This window comes from Lissotriton vulgaris, chromosome 4_1 (assembly GCF_964263255.1).
Source record: "Lissotriton vulgaris chromosome 4_1, aLisVul1.2, whole genome shotgun sequence".
NCBI lineage: Eukaryota > Metazoa > Chordata > Amphibia > Caudata > Salamandridae > Lissotriton > Lissotriton vulgaris.
The window spans coordinates 140148863-140163380 of NC_141691.1; positions in this window are offsets into that span (position 1 = coordinate 140148863).

Genomic DNA, 14518 nt, shown 5'->3' on the forward strand with positions numbered 1-14518 from the left:
GTGGGTGCAACAGTAGGGAAAGCGTTGGATAGCGTAGGGGTAAAAATTACTATTCCCACTCCAAAGAGTGCAATAGTAGGGAAAGCGTTGGATAGCGTAGGGGATAAAATTACTATTCCCACTCCAGTGGGTGCAACAGTAGGGAAAGTGTTGGATAGCGTAGGGGTTAAAATTACTATTCTCACTCCAGTGGGTGCAACAGTAGGGAAAGCGTTGGATAGCGTAGGGGTAAAAATTACTATTCCCACTCCAAAGACTGCAACAGTAGGGAAAGCGTTGGATATCGTAGGGGTTAAAATTACTATTCCAACTCCAGTGGGTGCAACAGTAGGGAAAGTGTTGGATAGCGTAGGGGTTAAAATTACTATTCCCACTCCAAAGAGTGCAACAGTAGGGAAAGCGTTGGATAGCGTAGGGGTTAAAATTACTATTCCCACTCCAGTGGGTGCAACAGTAGAGAAAGTGTTGGATAGCATAGGGGTTAAAATTACTATTCCCACTCCAAAGAGTGCAACAGTAGGGAAAGCGTTGGATAGCGTAGGGGTAAAAATTACTATTCCCACTCCAGTGGATGCAACAGTAAGGAAAGCGTTGGATAGCGTAGGGGTTACAATAACTATTCCCACTCCAGAGAATACAACATTAGGGAAAGTAAATATTTCATATATTATCAAAAATCTAAAGATGAATATCTATTAATAATTAATTAAAATAACTAATTAACAATAATTATTTCAATTAATCACCTATTAATACAAATTAATTAAACATTAACAATTAATTATTTTATAATTAAAAATTATTTTACAATTATTTCCAAATAAATAAATTTTAATTCGTTTTAATATTTAATTAATTATTAATAAATTACTTTCCACCGTATGCCCCTATAAACCTACAACCCGCTACAGAAATTAAATTAGTAAAATGTACATAATTACCAATTAATCAATTAATATAAATTAATTAACAATTTTAATTAAATTAATTAACAAATATACATTAATTAACAATGAATTTCTATTTACTATCAATAAATACATTTACATATTTAATTAATTATATTTAAATTACTTCCCACCCTATTCCCCTATAAACCCACAACTCGCTACAGAATTAAATTAGTAAAATTTACATAATTACCAATTAATCAATTAATAATAATTATTTTCCAATTACAATTAAATTAATTACCACATAAAAATTAATTAACAATTAATTACAAATTACTATCAATAATTAAATTTACATATTTAATTAATTATAATTAAATTACTTCCCACCCTATTCCCCTATAAACCCACAACCCGCTACAGAATTAAATTACGCAATAATTATAAAAACAAAATTCTTTCAATATAATTATTTATAACATAAATACACACTTTTCACACATATTATAACATAAAAATACACTATAAAAAATTATATATTATTAAAAAATCGATATTTTTAACTATCTATATTATATACTTCGATATTTTAACTATCTATATTTTTAACAGTCGATATTACTTCACTTACCTTAAAAACGATATTTTTGTAGTCTATATTCTGTCCTGTCGATATTTTGTCCAGTCTATATTAAAAACTCGATATTATGTCCAATCGATATTTTGGACTCAATATTATGTCTGCGCACCCAATTATTGAGTGTTATTTCGGCGCTCCTGCAAATGGCGATTACTTGCCCACACCACCTCTCTTGAGTAAGCCTCATACTGCTCTGCAGCGCTACCCTCTGAGAGTCAGGCGCTTCAATTGGGTGTTTGGTTCCCAGTGAAGGACAATTGTAGCCATGTTATTTGTGCAGGCTTCAAAGATGCTGCCTTGTTTTCCAACAACTACAGATACCAAAAATCTACTTTCACCATACAATTTTTTACTTAAAGTAGAAAATATATTTTAAGCAAATTTCTACTGTTTTACCAAGCTAAAATGAAATTAAAACAATTGCGTATTGACAATTAGACCCGCTCAGGGAAAATATAACTAGCCTACACAAACAGCTGTTGACAACTTCTTCCTGTGGGACATAGTATGTCTCACTTTCATATATTAAGCACCAGTCATATGGGCATAAAGAGTACACTTGGGGTGACTTAACCAAGGTATAAAACTCTGTTTTCTGCAGGAAACAATACTTTCAACTGCCATGTCTCGCCCCATGGGTTACAACATTGCAACTTGGACATAATGAAGCCCTACAGTTGATCATACATGTATGTGGTGTAAGTATACACCACTGCCCACCTATGACATGTAAATTCCACACCACTGGTGCAAAGCCTGCACCAATTTAACATGGGCTTACTGGAAAGTTAAATAGGGCTGTTTGTTGGATGTAACCAGTTTTACAATCCTTATGCCAATACCAATAAGCCTATAAAAATGCACAAAAAAATATGTAGACCACACAGAAGAGGCATGTTTGTTTTAAGGCCACTTGGCAGTGAGTTGAAAGAACATTGCCTTTTCAGGGGTGCTATTAGTGCTGGATGTGCATGTAGAGAGTCACATATTCCCAAACAGCCTTGAATGCCACTTACTTGGGATTTTGCCTCTGTTGCACTTTACCAGTCTAGTAATGGAGTAATATCAATGGAAGGGGCAGTAACCATAGGATAGAGGAGTCTCACTTACTCTTCCTAAGCTTCAATAAAGTAAGTGCTATATGTGCAAATCTTTTTGAGAGGTCCCAAACATTCTGATTCACAGAATCAGGATGTTTGTGTCCGTACAAATTCATTTTTTAATGTACAAAGTCCAAATTGCCATTGTATAACTTGTTCCAGACTCACAATTTGGGTTTGTGATTCAGTATTAGGAAGGGGCGTGTTCCCTTTCAAATTCCAAATTGCAATGGTATTTATTAATGTTTTGTGACTGAATTACAACAAAATATTTTTTAAGAACAAACTGTGGACCCACAGAACTCTGTCTACTCTTAATAAATGAAATGTAAAAGTTTCATTTTTTATTTTTGAAATGCATCCCATTTTCCTTAGAGAAAAATAGGTCGTATTATTTTTAAATTGCTCTATGTAAAAGAGGTCACATATATAGTGGTCTTCTGACAGTCTAGACTACTTGCATTTCGAAGTGGTGGGGGGATGAAAACACTTAATATTATTCACATTGCACTTACCTGCCACTCTGATGGCTGCCGCCTTGATACTCTCTTCCGATCCTCGTCTCCGGCTGCACACTGCACAGGCTCCCAGATGCCAATCCAGGTGCTTCTCTCATGCTGGGAATATTATTCCCAGCATGGGAGAAGCAATTGTATTGGTCAGACAAGCCTGGTTTGCCACTCAGACAGTGCCTGGGAGCCTGTGGCATTTCTCCACCCCGGCTGTGCAACACAGCTGGGTTGGAGAAACCTAAGTGCGCATGTCTGTTTCTGTGTCAGTTTGCAAACTGAAATGCGCCCTTAAAAGTGCTCACCACTCCTCCCTCTGCCATGTCTGTCACACAGTATTGCCTGGCCCTACCTCATTGAAGACTCACAGGTAAAAATAAAATGATAATAAAATGCTTTTGTTATCAATTTATTTTTTATCTTTAAGCAGGGAGCGGAGAAGCAGCCCTTGTCTGCTGACCCAAGCAGGCCATCACCCCTGTGATTGCTATCATTCATAATGGGTTGCAAACTGTGACCTACCTCATTAATATTCATGAGGTAGATCAATTTGCGACCCACTAATAATTGCTAATTACAAGATCTAAGGTGTCTTACCTTAAGAATTGCAATTTCCTAATTGCGATTTGGTAAGTATCGTAATTTGGAAATTGCAATTCCTAACTTTTGTATGTTTGGCCCTGAGTTTTCTATTGACGACTTACCCAGTCTCTAATTCCCTCCAAGACTGATCAGGAATGTCTGGAAGACAAAAGGCCTGACAGGGAAGTAGAAAGATACAACTGAGGGTGAGCAAGTTTGAGAACCATTGATTGGTAAGTTATGATACTTTATTTGCACACTACTTTACCAGAAGCCTTTAGATGCACCTTTTTTTTATTACACACGTTATTAAGTACCACAGAGTGATAGCAAGTTGACATATCAATGGCATTGTGGCATTTTCTATTTTCTTTCCGTTCACAAATGTTATCAATGTGCATTCAGAGATCCACTCACATAAGCAGATGTAAAAATAAGGCAGTGTATATATCAATGACGACATGAATACATACAAAATGAGAAAATACCATTTGGCTCGATATACCATATGTGTCCAAACAACTCCATTAACAAAACAACCCCCCACCCTCTATTCCCCTCCTGGCCTGTCGGTTTCTTTGTGTCATGCAACTTTGCGTGCTTGCGTATACAAGACCCGGTATGACCTACTGCTGACGTGTGGACGATGTAGTGACTTGGACATTTAACAGGGATATAAACCTAGAACCGCATACTACTGGTTACATTGCGGGGTAGAATTTGTTGGTTGTGGGATAAGATCTAGTGTTTTGAAACCTTCCAGCACGAGATCCCATTCCATGGAGATGGGACGCTTTCGCAGTCTGCGTGCCACTTCGCGTCTAATTACCGCGCTTTCGGCACTGCGCCAGCGTACTACCTCTTCCTGCCAAGTAGATGACGTAGGACCTCTGGGGGATTTCCACTTCATAATGATAGCTCGTATGGCCAATATGAGGGCAATATCAAGGAAGCGCAGCTGAACTTTCAAAGTGCCTGTGCGCTTGCGGAGACCCAATAGACACTCAATTATATTATCCTCAATCTGCAATTGTGTGATCTCCCCAAGTACGGTTCGAACCCACCCCCAGTAATCACGAAGTTGAGGGCAAGCCCATAGTATGAGAATAAAGCCCACCTCCTCTGTCCTGCACTGTGGGCACCAGATCATCAGCAGTCTGGGGCGTCACCGGGGGGAACAAGGTGATGCTATGGTCGGAGTACGACTGAATGGTGTTGTCCTCTGAAGAACCGGTCGCAATCTTAGGGATATCATCTTGAAAGGAGTTAGCTATTGGCAGCGCCTCAGTCTTGCTATTCCTCATTTGCTCCTGAGTGGGACCGGAGGCGGTGGATCTGTGCATTCCCTTGGTGGTACGGCGAGAGCTGCTGCCTTATTTTCTTGTAGGGCTGTGTCGCACGGAGCCGGACAACATTTCAGAGCTTGATTCTATGTTCATAACTTCCAGCCATTCCTCCACATCATTAGGGCTGTTGAAAAGTATGTTTTCTGATCATGAATAATTTTTAATCGAGCCGGGAACAGTAGCGCATATTTAAGCTGAACAGCGCGCAGTTTTTTCTTCACTGCTTGAAATTAAGAACATTGGCGTTGCACCATCACTGTATAGTCCGGGTAGAGCAAGACGATGGTTCTCAAATTGGATCTGCGTTTGTTCTCTCGCTTTTTGCAAAAGCACGTCGCGGTCCCTGTAGTTCAGTATCTCAATGATGAGGGGTCGCGAAGGTATTCCGGCTTTCGGCGCACCTGTAGGAATCTGATGGGCCCTTTCCATGCAGAAGTGTGGCGGCAGGCCCTCCTGGGCAACATGTTCTCGAAACCAGGTTTCCATGAATTCGCCAGCTTTGGAACCTTCGCAGCATTCTGGAAGTCTTATGACACGCATTTTATTCCTGCAGTCCCTACCCTCGGCATCCTCAATCTTGTCCTGCAGCCCATTGAACTGCTCTTGTAGTTGTTGTATATGTTTGGTGTGTTCCGCTGTTTGGGTTTCCATGCTGTTCAAGGTTTTCTCTTACGCATGGACTGTGTCAGCAGGTTTCGCGTGGTCTGCACGCAGGAGTGTGAAGCCAGTAGTAAGGGTCCCAATCTGCTGCTCTATTACTTTGCTTGAATCTCTGACTTCCTGTAGAAACAGGTCAAGTTTATCAGATGGGTTTCTGGGGGGCCCTGAAGAAGAGAAGCACGGTGAGGAAGGTCTGGTGGCAATTTCGAGTCCGCCTGATGAACCCCCTGTACCAGGATTATTGTCTAGGGTTTTTCCCTTAAGTCTACCCATTGCGCTTATGATTTCGTTGAGTGTGCAATGTGCGAGCGGGCATCAAACAGATGGGTGCCACACAGAGCACTACAGGCACGACAGTAGAGTCACTGCTGTTAAAGGTATGTAGTCTATCCATGCTTGAGGACAAGGACACAGACAATCCTGCTTCCGTAGCCAGATTTCCGATAGGGGATAAAGTCCACCCAGCTCAGTGTATTATTGAGTGTGGCTGGCAGACAAGCCCGTGTGATCTGCTGAACAGGTTGCTTACACAGTTCCCCCCTTAGTTGGGGAACCCGGACTCACACGCTGGTCTAATAAGTCAGTGGTGCGATCATATGTTCACTCATTTCGGGCCAGGTAAGGGGCAAGTTTAGTGGAAGACTGGTCTGCCATACTGTCTGTGCCACATATTTCAGTCGTGCAGGAGGAGGATGTCCATTCGGACCAGCACTCGCCACAATTCACTCGCATTCACCCGGGGCTGGGGCCTGCATCTGCACATGTCACTCTACGTCTCCTGTGATCCTCAGTCATAGCCACCCCTTTGATGTGCAGTTATCCCGGTGTCAACAAAACCCCGGTGTCCGGGTGGGATCGGCTGCAGGGTTCAGCTATGGCCACAGGAGGCCCACGCTACCGGAGGCAGGCAGGGACCACGCCGCAGCGGAGCTGTTGGTCTCGGGGGCAGGCAAGCCTCAGTGAGCTTTGTGCTCAGTATGCGTGGGACTCCAGCTGTATCACCGCTCCGGTCGAGGGAATCAGGCGGCCTATGTCCTGGAAGTAGTACAGCAGTGGCGCTGGGGCCGGCTCCAGCACCCCCACCAGGCCAGGCGAAGGGCATTGTTATCGGGAGGCAAGGGTGAGAGGCACTACACAGTGCAGCACACAGGAGCGCGGGGCAAGTGCACTCTTTAGGCTCAGAAGTTAGCGCAAGGCACCCACAACATCAGTAGACCACTGCCCTCACCTCCGTAGGCCGCCAGACACCCCAGGCAACTGTCAAGCGCAACCTCGTTCCACAGCTCTGTATCTACGGTTCCAATGTACCCCAGCAGTCAGTCGGAGACCGCTACCAGGCTCAGCATAGGTCATGGGGGCCAGAGCCGCCGGAGAGAGCAGGAGTTGCAGTGCAGTAGCATCAATGGTGTTGGGGTAGGAAGGCGCAGAGTCCGCAGCTACCGGTAGGCGTGGCTCACCAGCAGAACCGCCGCCCCAATCAAGGCAAATTCAGCAGGCTTGCTTTTCAGTGGCTGCAGGACTGCGATGAAATCCTCACAAGCAAGTCCGTACCCAGCGATATTACAGGATTATTCGCCCCGGGGTCCGAAGCCTCACCAAACCATGTCCGCCATCTTAGGCGGCTAGCCATGCCTCCTTTAGATGTACCTTGATATGATTTTTGGACAGAGACAGATTTCCAAGGCCTTGCAGATTATGAGATTAATATAAGAATAGAAAGTGGTTGTCCTTCCTAGTTTTTTCCATGGAGGTACTTGGAGTATTTCTATACATTGACCAAGTTATCTCCCACAGGGGTATATTCACAAGAAAATGGCACAGCGTGTCAAATTTTGCTGCTCTGTGCTGCGTCATTAAAAAAAACGCAGGGATGTGCCGTATTCACAAGAATATTGCGCACCCCTGAGTTTCCCCTTGCATTACAAATAGCTGCCTAGCGTCAACGCAGACACCCTTGTGCCATAGTGCAAGGGTGCCTGCTTTGCAGTGATGGTTTTCTGCAATACAAGCACCCTTGTGCCATGATGCAAGGGTGTCTGTGTTGCAGGGATTTATTGTTTATGTACAGGAAGGAACACTTTCCTGCACATAAACAGTCTTTAAAGGCAATTTGCTCTTTCTATGTGCAATGCAGGACACATAGAAAGAGCAAAATTGATGAAAATAAAAGTATTTCTACTTGTTGCGACAATCTAACACCTGCTTTTGCATGGCGTGAGATTTTGCGCTGCCTCAGATTTATGTGTCCTTGTAAATCTGGGGCAGAGTCAAAAAGCAATATGTGTTGCAGTGGAACACCCACAGCAACACCCATTTCATGGCCATTTCACGCAGATACCTGCGTGATAGGGTACCATATTTACTAAACAGCGTTAAGCCACGCAAAGTGACTTAACGTCACTTTGTAAATATGGTGCAGGGTATTGCGCCACCAAAACATGGGCATGTATGTCTGCAACATGTGCCCTTAGGGTATGTATGTCTGCAACATGTGCCCTTAGGGCATGTATGTCTGCAACATGTGCAACCATACACAATTGAGGGGTGCAACAGGGTGTCAAAGTGACACCCTGCCACCTTTCAATGTTTCCCCCTTTTACCTAATTGGTAAATACCGATTCAGTAATTGCCTTTCATTCCTATGGGCCTCAAGGCCCATAGGAATGAATGGCAATTACCGAATCGGTATTTAACGATTCGGTAATTACCGAAACTTACTGATTCGGTAATTTTTTCTGTAAAATTACCTACATCCTATTTGCCTGTTCTTAAATACCGAATCGGTATGATTCGGTATTTAAGAATCGGTAATCTGGGATTACCTTCATCGGGCCCACAGTGTGTTGTATCTATGCATTAATGGGTCTGGATGGGCACCGTTTTAAGAGTTGCTATGAAATACATTCATTTTGGAAATTAGATCCATTCCTGTTATCCTCTCGTTACTCAGCCCGCAAAAACGTTTCTCTTTCTTGCTTCGGTACCAAAAGTCAGAGCCACAGTGGCACCACAGATGTGATGCCTGGGTGTCAGAAAGGAAGTAGAAGCAAGCCCCCACAGATTGCGAGGGTCCCACTGCTCCCCTCAAGCACTGACACCCGCACACGTCACAGCCCTGCATTGCATTATCACGTGATACAACTCTATAATTGAAGGTCACTTTACTTTGTCACAACAACACCACAAAAAAAAAAGAAAATTAACAGATACAAACGTGTGAATTGGTACAGACTCAAATACTCAGCCCACAGCGTGCAGAATTGTCAAAATAAATATTTTCTTTGCTTTAAATAATTCCTTTTCCGACCTCACCCCAGGCCCACCTGCGGTCTATACGTGCCATCATACATAAAAAAATATGTCTTTCTCCTACGTTCTTCATACAGTCTGTATTTTTTACTCCAAGGCAAAGAAAATCACATTTTGTTTTTAAAGCATTATCTCAATAATTGAAACCTTTCACACAGATTGTTTTTGGTACAAGATACCTTTTTTAGAACAGCTTGAGCCCAGCGCTCAAGCAGATGGAAGCGTGCCTGCAGAGCCTTGGAGCTGATTCAGGGGAGGCTGGTAGCCAATCGAGGAGCCAATTTAGACCAACATATGCCCAGCGTGGTCAATTATGCTGTCTAAGTGTGACTCCGCCGCGGCGGCTGCCAACCATCTCCACTGAATGTTCATGATAAATAATTATATTTTTTGCGTGTGAAGCACTCCATTCCCCTGATATTGTTACTCTGTATTTCAACATTTTATGAAGAGTCCATTTAAAAGACACTTCTTTTTTTTTAAAGCGTTATTTAAGTTTTGAATAGTACAACAAGGTAAAAAACACACACACAGTGGCCTCCGTGCTGGGCTTCATTTGCAGTCCAAAGAACAAGGCAGAAAACACCTGGTTCTGCATTTTATACTAAGCCACCGTGACCACAGCAACTTACAAGAAAATCATCATGCGACCCTTAATCCAGCTCTCTTCATAATCGAGCTCCCCTTGCTTCTCTGACAGACACAGACAGATGTGTCTCTAGTTTCATCAGGTCCATGTACATTGCTGGTCTCCTGTCTTCTGCCAGCAAGGTCGCTTCTCAGCGGGGCCCATATGTCCCTGAGGGCCGCGAGCCCCTCTGGGCTACAATCTTCAATATGTGTCTGAGATTTCATTAGACAAAGCTAGATCTGTGAACCAACTATCAACCGTGGGTGGTGGTCCCCTCTCCCATGACATAGTTTTTTTTTTTTGAAAACCTTTATTATATCATTCACAAAAATTACAGGAGTAGGCCTACAACCCCAGGGGCCGGACACCACATTTCGAAGATATATATAGGAAACTCAGTGACACGGCTCTTCAGCCAGCAACCCTGAGGTCTGGCAGCGATACAGGATATACATTGCAATATACACAGTGCAGAGCGCATGTTATTCATAAGGTTTTCGTTTTGCATTTAACCCCACCCTCCCACCCCCCAAGACAAGATACAGAAGAAAATACAGGATATCCGGAGCCACACAGTCGAAGATATGATAAAAGCGGGTAGGTGTAGGAAGACAGTCGCGGACTAACTTAAAGAGACAGTAAAGACGCAAGCGCTAGCGAGGTCAAGGAGAGTAAAGAACCGAACAACCGATCTCACATCATGGCCGCTCACCCTTAGACCCCACCCACCCGCCTACTCCAGGATGAAACAGAAAGTGACGCTACCGGATACTGCAAGAAGAAGAAAGGGGCCATAGAACAAAACAAAGGCAAAATAACAAACCCCCCCCACACCCTCCACCCTGCACCCCTGCAATGGCTACGGCCTACCCCACTAGCAGCGTGCCTGTCGCCCATGGGAAACCCGAAAAAGAGAGAAAGAGAAAGAAGGGGCCCTAGAACATAAGAAAGGCAAAATAACAAACCCCCCCCCACCCTGCACCCCTGCAATGGCTACGGCCCAACCCACTAGCAGCGTGCCTGTCGCCCAGAAAAATCCCTAAAAGAGAGAAAAGCAGAGGAGAAATAAAAATACACTCCCGGACTCCTTTACCCCCCACCAGACGTAACCACCCCGAAACACAATCAATATAAATTGCAGCGAAACATAAAATCAATCCGGGGAAGTATAATACACACCACCTGACTTCCGTTCGTTACAGGTCACAATCCCAGCAGCGAGGTAAATTATTGTGCTAACCCCAAAAAAGGACACAAGTTAACCCTGGCCAATACGACACATAACAGGAGCACGTATAATCCAGACCACGACGACAATGAAAGCAGCAGAGCGTCCATGTAAGTTCAAGTCAGTATGGGCGAGTTGAAAAAGAGATAAAAATGCACGGGATACACAGAGCAAGTGAAGAAAAGCATAAAAGGATAATGAAGCTCTCCGGTAGTCACTGGTGATCCTGTTGAGGCACTCAAAGGTTGTCCACGTCAATGTTCAGCTGGTTATGGCACAAGCAGAGGAGGCTAACAATGTTCACGGGCGCGCAAACCATCTTGTAGGGAACAGCAGCGTCTACAAAATCCGGCTTCTGCACAGGGTCCTCGAAGTGGAGCCCACTATATTCCACGGGTAGTACTGCTGGTTGAAATAATACCGAAAGATCGCCGTCCGGTCTCCGGCAGATATTGTCCACTGCTGCAGACAGTGTCCGACTTTGGACGATAATCTGTGAGCGGAGCGCCCCAATGGCCGCCATTACGGCATGCAGCGATGGTGTGTCGTCTGCCCCCTCCATCTCCTCTCACGAAGCAACAGAGCAGGATATAAACCCCGGAGGTCGACAACCCCGGGGTAGCAGGCACAACTGGAGCAGACAACAACAATGGGCGCCCTCACCTCACGATATCTACACCTTCGCCGCTAGACAGGGCTCCGGTCCGTCACCCCCGGGAGGCTTACAATGACTCCGGGCGTCGGATACAGGACCGAAGCAACCAAAGAATCACGCTGCAGCGTCTGCGGTGTAGTCAGGATAGTAGATCGCCGTTGGAAATGAGAAAAGTGTATCTCCGTTCAGGAGACCGGACAAGCCAAAAATCCACAGCCGATGTTGTTCAACTCCAGCCTGGGTGGGTTGGAAATCGAGGTCCCGGCTTCCACGCTGAGTTAGGCCGAGAATGAAACACGGCGTATCTTCGTCACCCGATAAGTTAAAAAGTTCGGGATTGCACCTCCAGAGTCAGTAACTCCTCATGCACACGGGAGTCAGGTGTAGGAGCAGGATAAATTGCAGGATATACGAGCTGCTGGCGGAGGTCGGCGGAGCTCGGCGGAGCCGGGAGCTTATGCGGCCATCTTGGTTTCCTGCGTAGCTCCTCCCCCCTCCCATGACATAGTTAAACATTGTTTTCCCAGCACTAGGGCCAGGGGCAACAAGCTTTCTACAGTGTTTTGGTATCTCAGAAGTGCTATTAGAGGCTTCTGGCTAAAGTGCCAGGTTGACAATATCGCTTAGTACTTTTAATAGCCGAATGCAATAATTTGTGATCGACATACAGTTCCATGCCAAGAAGGGGCGTAAGACAGTCCCCGCAGTATGTGGGGGGCCCCAAGCTCCAGGGGGCCTGCTCAGCGCAGGGAGACCCTGTTAGAAATGGGGGTCTCTAGTTGGCAGAGGTAGGTACATTTGTCCAAATAGGGACCCTTGCTTCTAGTGAGTGTAAGGGGGAGACACACTCTAGATAACCCCTGCTCACTCCACTGGTAGCTTGGCACGAGCAGACAGGCTTATCCCAAAGGCAATGTGTAAAGTAATTGTACCAACACTCACAGTAACACAGTAAAACACCACAAATGGACACCACACCAGTTTAGAAAAATTAAATATCTTTATTTAAACTTGACAAGACCAAAACGGCAAAAATCCAACATACAGATACTCAGTAAAATGTCTTTAAAAAGGATGTTGCAAAAATAAGCTTGTAGAAATCAAATAGCACAAATTGGGGCTATCACGACAGCACAAAATCCAAAGTACGGCACCGCTCACGAGGATCACGGCGTCGGTCGCGGAGTCACACAGACCCCCAAACAACAGTACCTTGGAAAATGAAGGAGGTGACAATGCAAGGCATCGAAGATGGCCGATGTCGGCTCCGGTGATAATGCAACATCGGCAATTTTCTCGAGTCACCCTCGGCGGTTATCAGCGCCGTGATAAGATGCAGGTGCTGGCGAAGACGGAGCCGATGCGAGCGCTGGCGTCGGTCACGGGCGATCACTGCCGGCGTTGTTCTCTTCACGAGCAGCTCCCCGGGCCTCGGTGCAGGTCGTGGCGTCACAGCGGCAGCGTCGACGGCATCGGAAACAGGATTTCTTCCTTCTCTTTAATTTCTTCCAGCTCCCAACAGCAGTAGCAACCTCCAGAGGCCCACAGACAGTTACAGGCACCTCCTGGCAGGTCAGAACTCCCAGCAAGGAAGTTCAGGGGAGATTGGGTGAAGTCCTTTTGTTCCTGGGACTTCAAAAGAGGAAGCCAGCTCTTCTACAGCCCTTGGAGACTTTCTTTAAGTAGGGGACATAGCACACAGAAAAGTCCTTCTTCAAGCAGGGGACACAGCACACAGCAAAGCCATTCTCCTTTCCTTGGCAGAAACAGTAACTGCAGGCCAACCCCAGACACACAGTAAGGGCAGTACTTCTCCTCAGTTTCTTCAGCTCTTCTCCTCAGCAAAGATTACTCTTGATTCCAGCAATAGTCTAAAGTTCAGGGGTTTTAGGTCTAGTACTTGTACTCCAAAATGTCTTTGATCCCTTTGTGCAAGGGGCTCTGAGCCCAGCCCAAACCAGTTCTGGGGGCACTCTGCCAGTGCACAACAACATCCTTTGTCAGTGTGAGCCTTGGTTTCAGACGCACCACAGGGGGGTGGAGCCAGCATTGTGGAAGGCAGGTACAGCCCTATTCAGGTACAGGTCCTACTCGTCCCACCACTCCAAATGCAGATCGGACCCATTCAGCCTAGTGCTGACTCGCCCAGACTCCTGGAGCCACCGCAGTCTCTGTCACTCCAAAGCCAGACAGTCAATCCACAAACAGGCAGAGGCACACAGAAAGGTTGAGCACGAAAATAGCCACTTTCTAAAAGTGCTATTTTCAAACACAGAATTTAAAAACCATCCTTACTAAAAGATGTGTTATTAAATTCTGATTTCAGGGATACCAGACTCCAATTTTCTATCTCACTCATATGGGAAGATAGGCTTGTAAAATGTTACAGAGCATTCCCCATTCTATCCTATTGGCAAGATTGTCTTTCAATAGTGGAAAAACGAAATTGGCCGTATTTAATGTTACACACACCAGTACATGTCCTACCTTTCACCTGCACTGCACCCTGCCCATGGAGGGACATTGGTCCTACTATAGGGGTGTCCTATGTGTAAGGAAAGGGAAGGGTAGGGCCTGGCAAGTGGGTGCACTTGCCAGGTCGATATGGCAGTTTACAAACTGCTCACAGGCACTGCAATGGCAGGCCTGAGACATCTTTTCTGGGCTTCTCATGTGGGTGGCACAATCAGTGCTGCAAGCCCACTAGTAGCATTTGATTTACCAGCCCTGGCGCACTCAGTGCACTTTACTAAGGACCTACTGGTAAAAAACAATATGCCAATCAGGGAGAACCAATCACAATATTAATTTACACAGAGAGCATATGCACTTTAGCACTGATCAGCAGTGGTAAAGTGCCTAGAGTCCTATAGCCAATGAACACCGGTCAGGAAAAAATAGGAGAAAGAAGCAAAAAGTTTGGGGATAATCCTGCAAAAAGGGCCATTTCCAACAGACCCCCTCA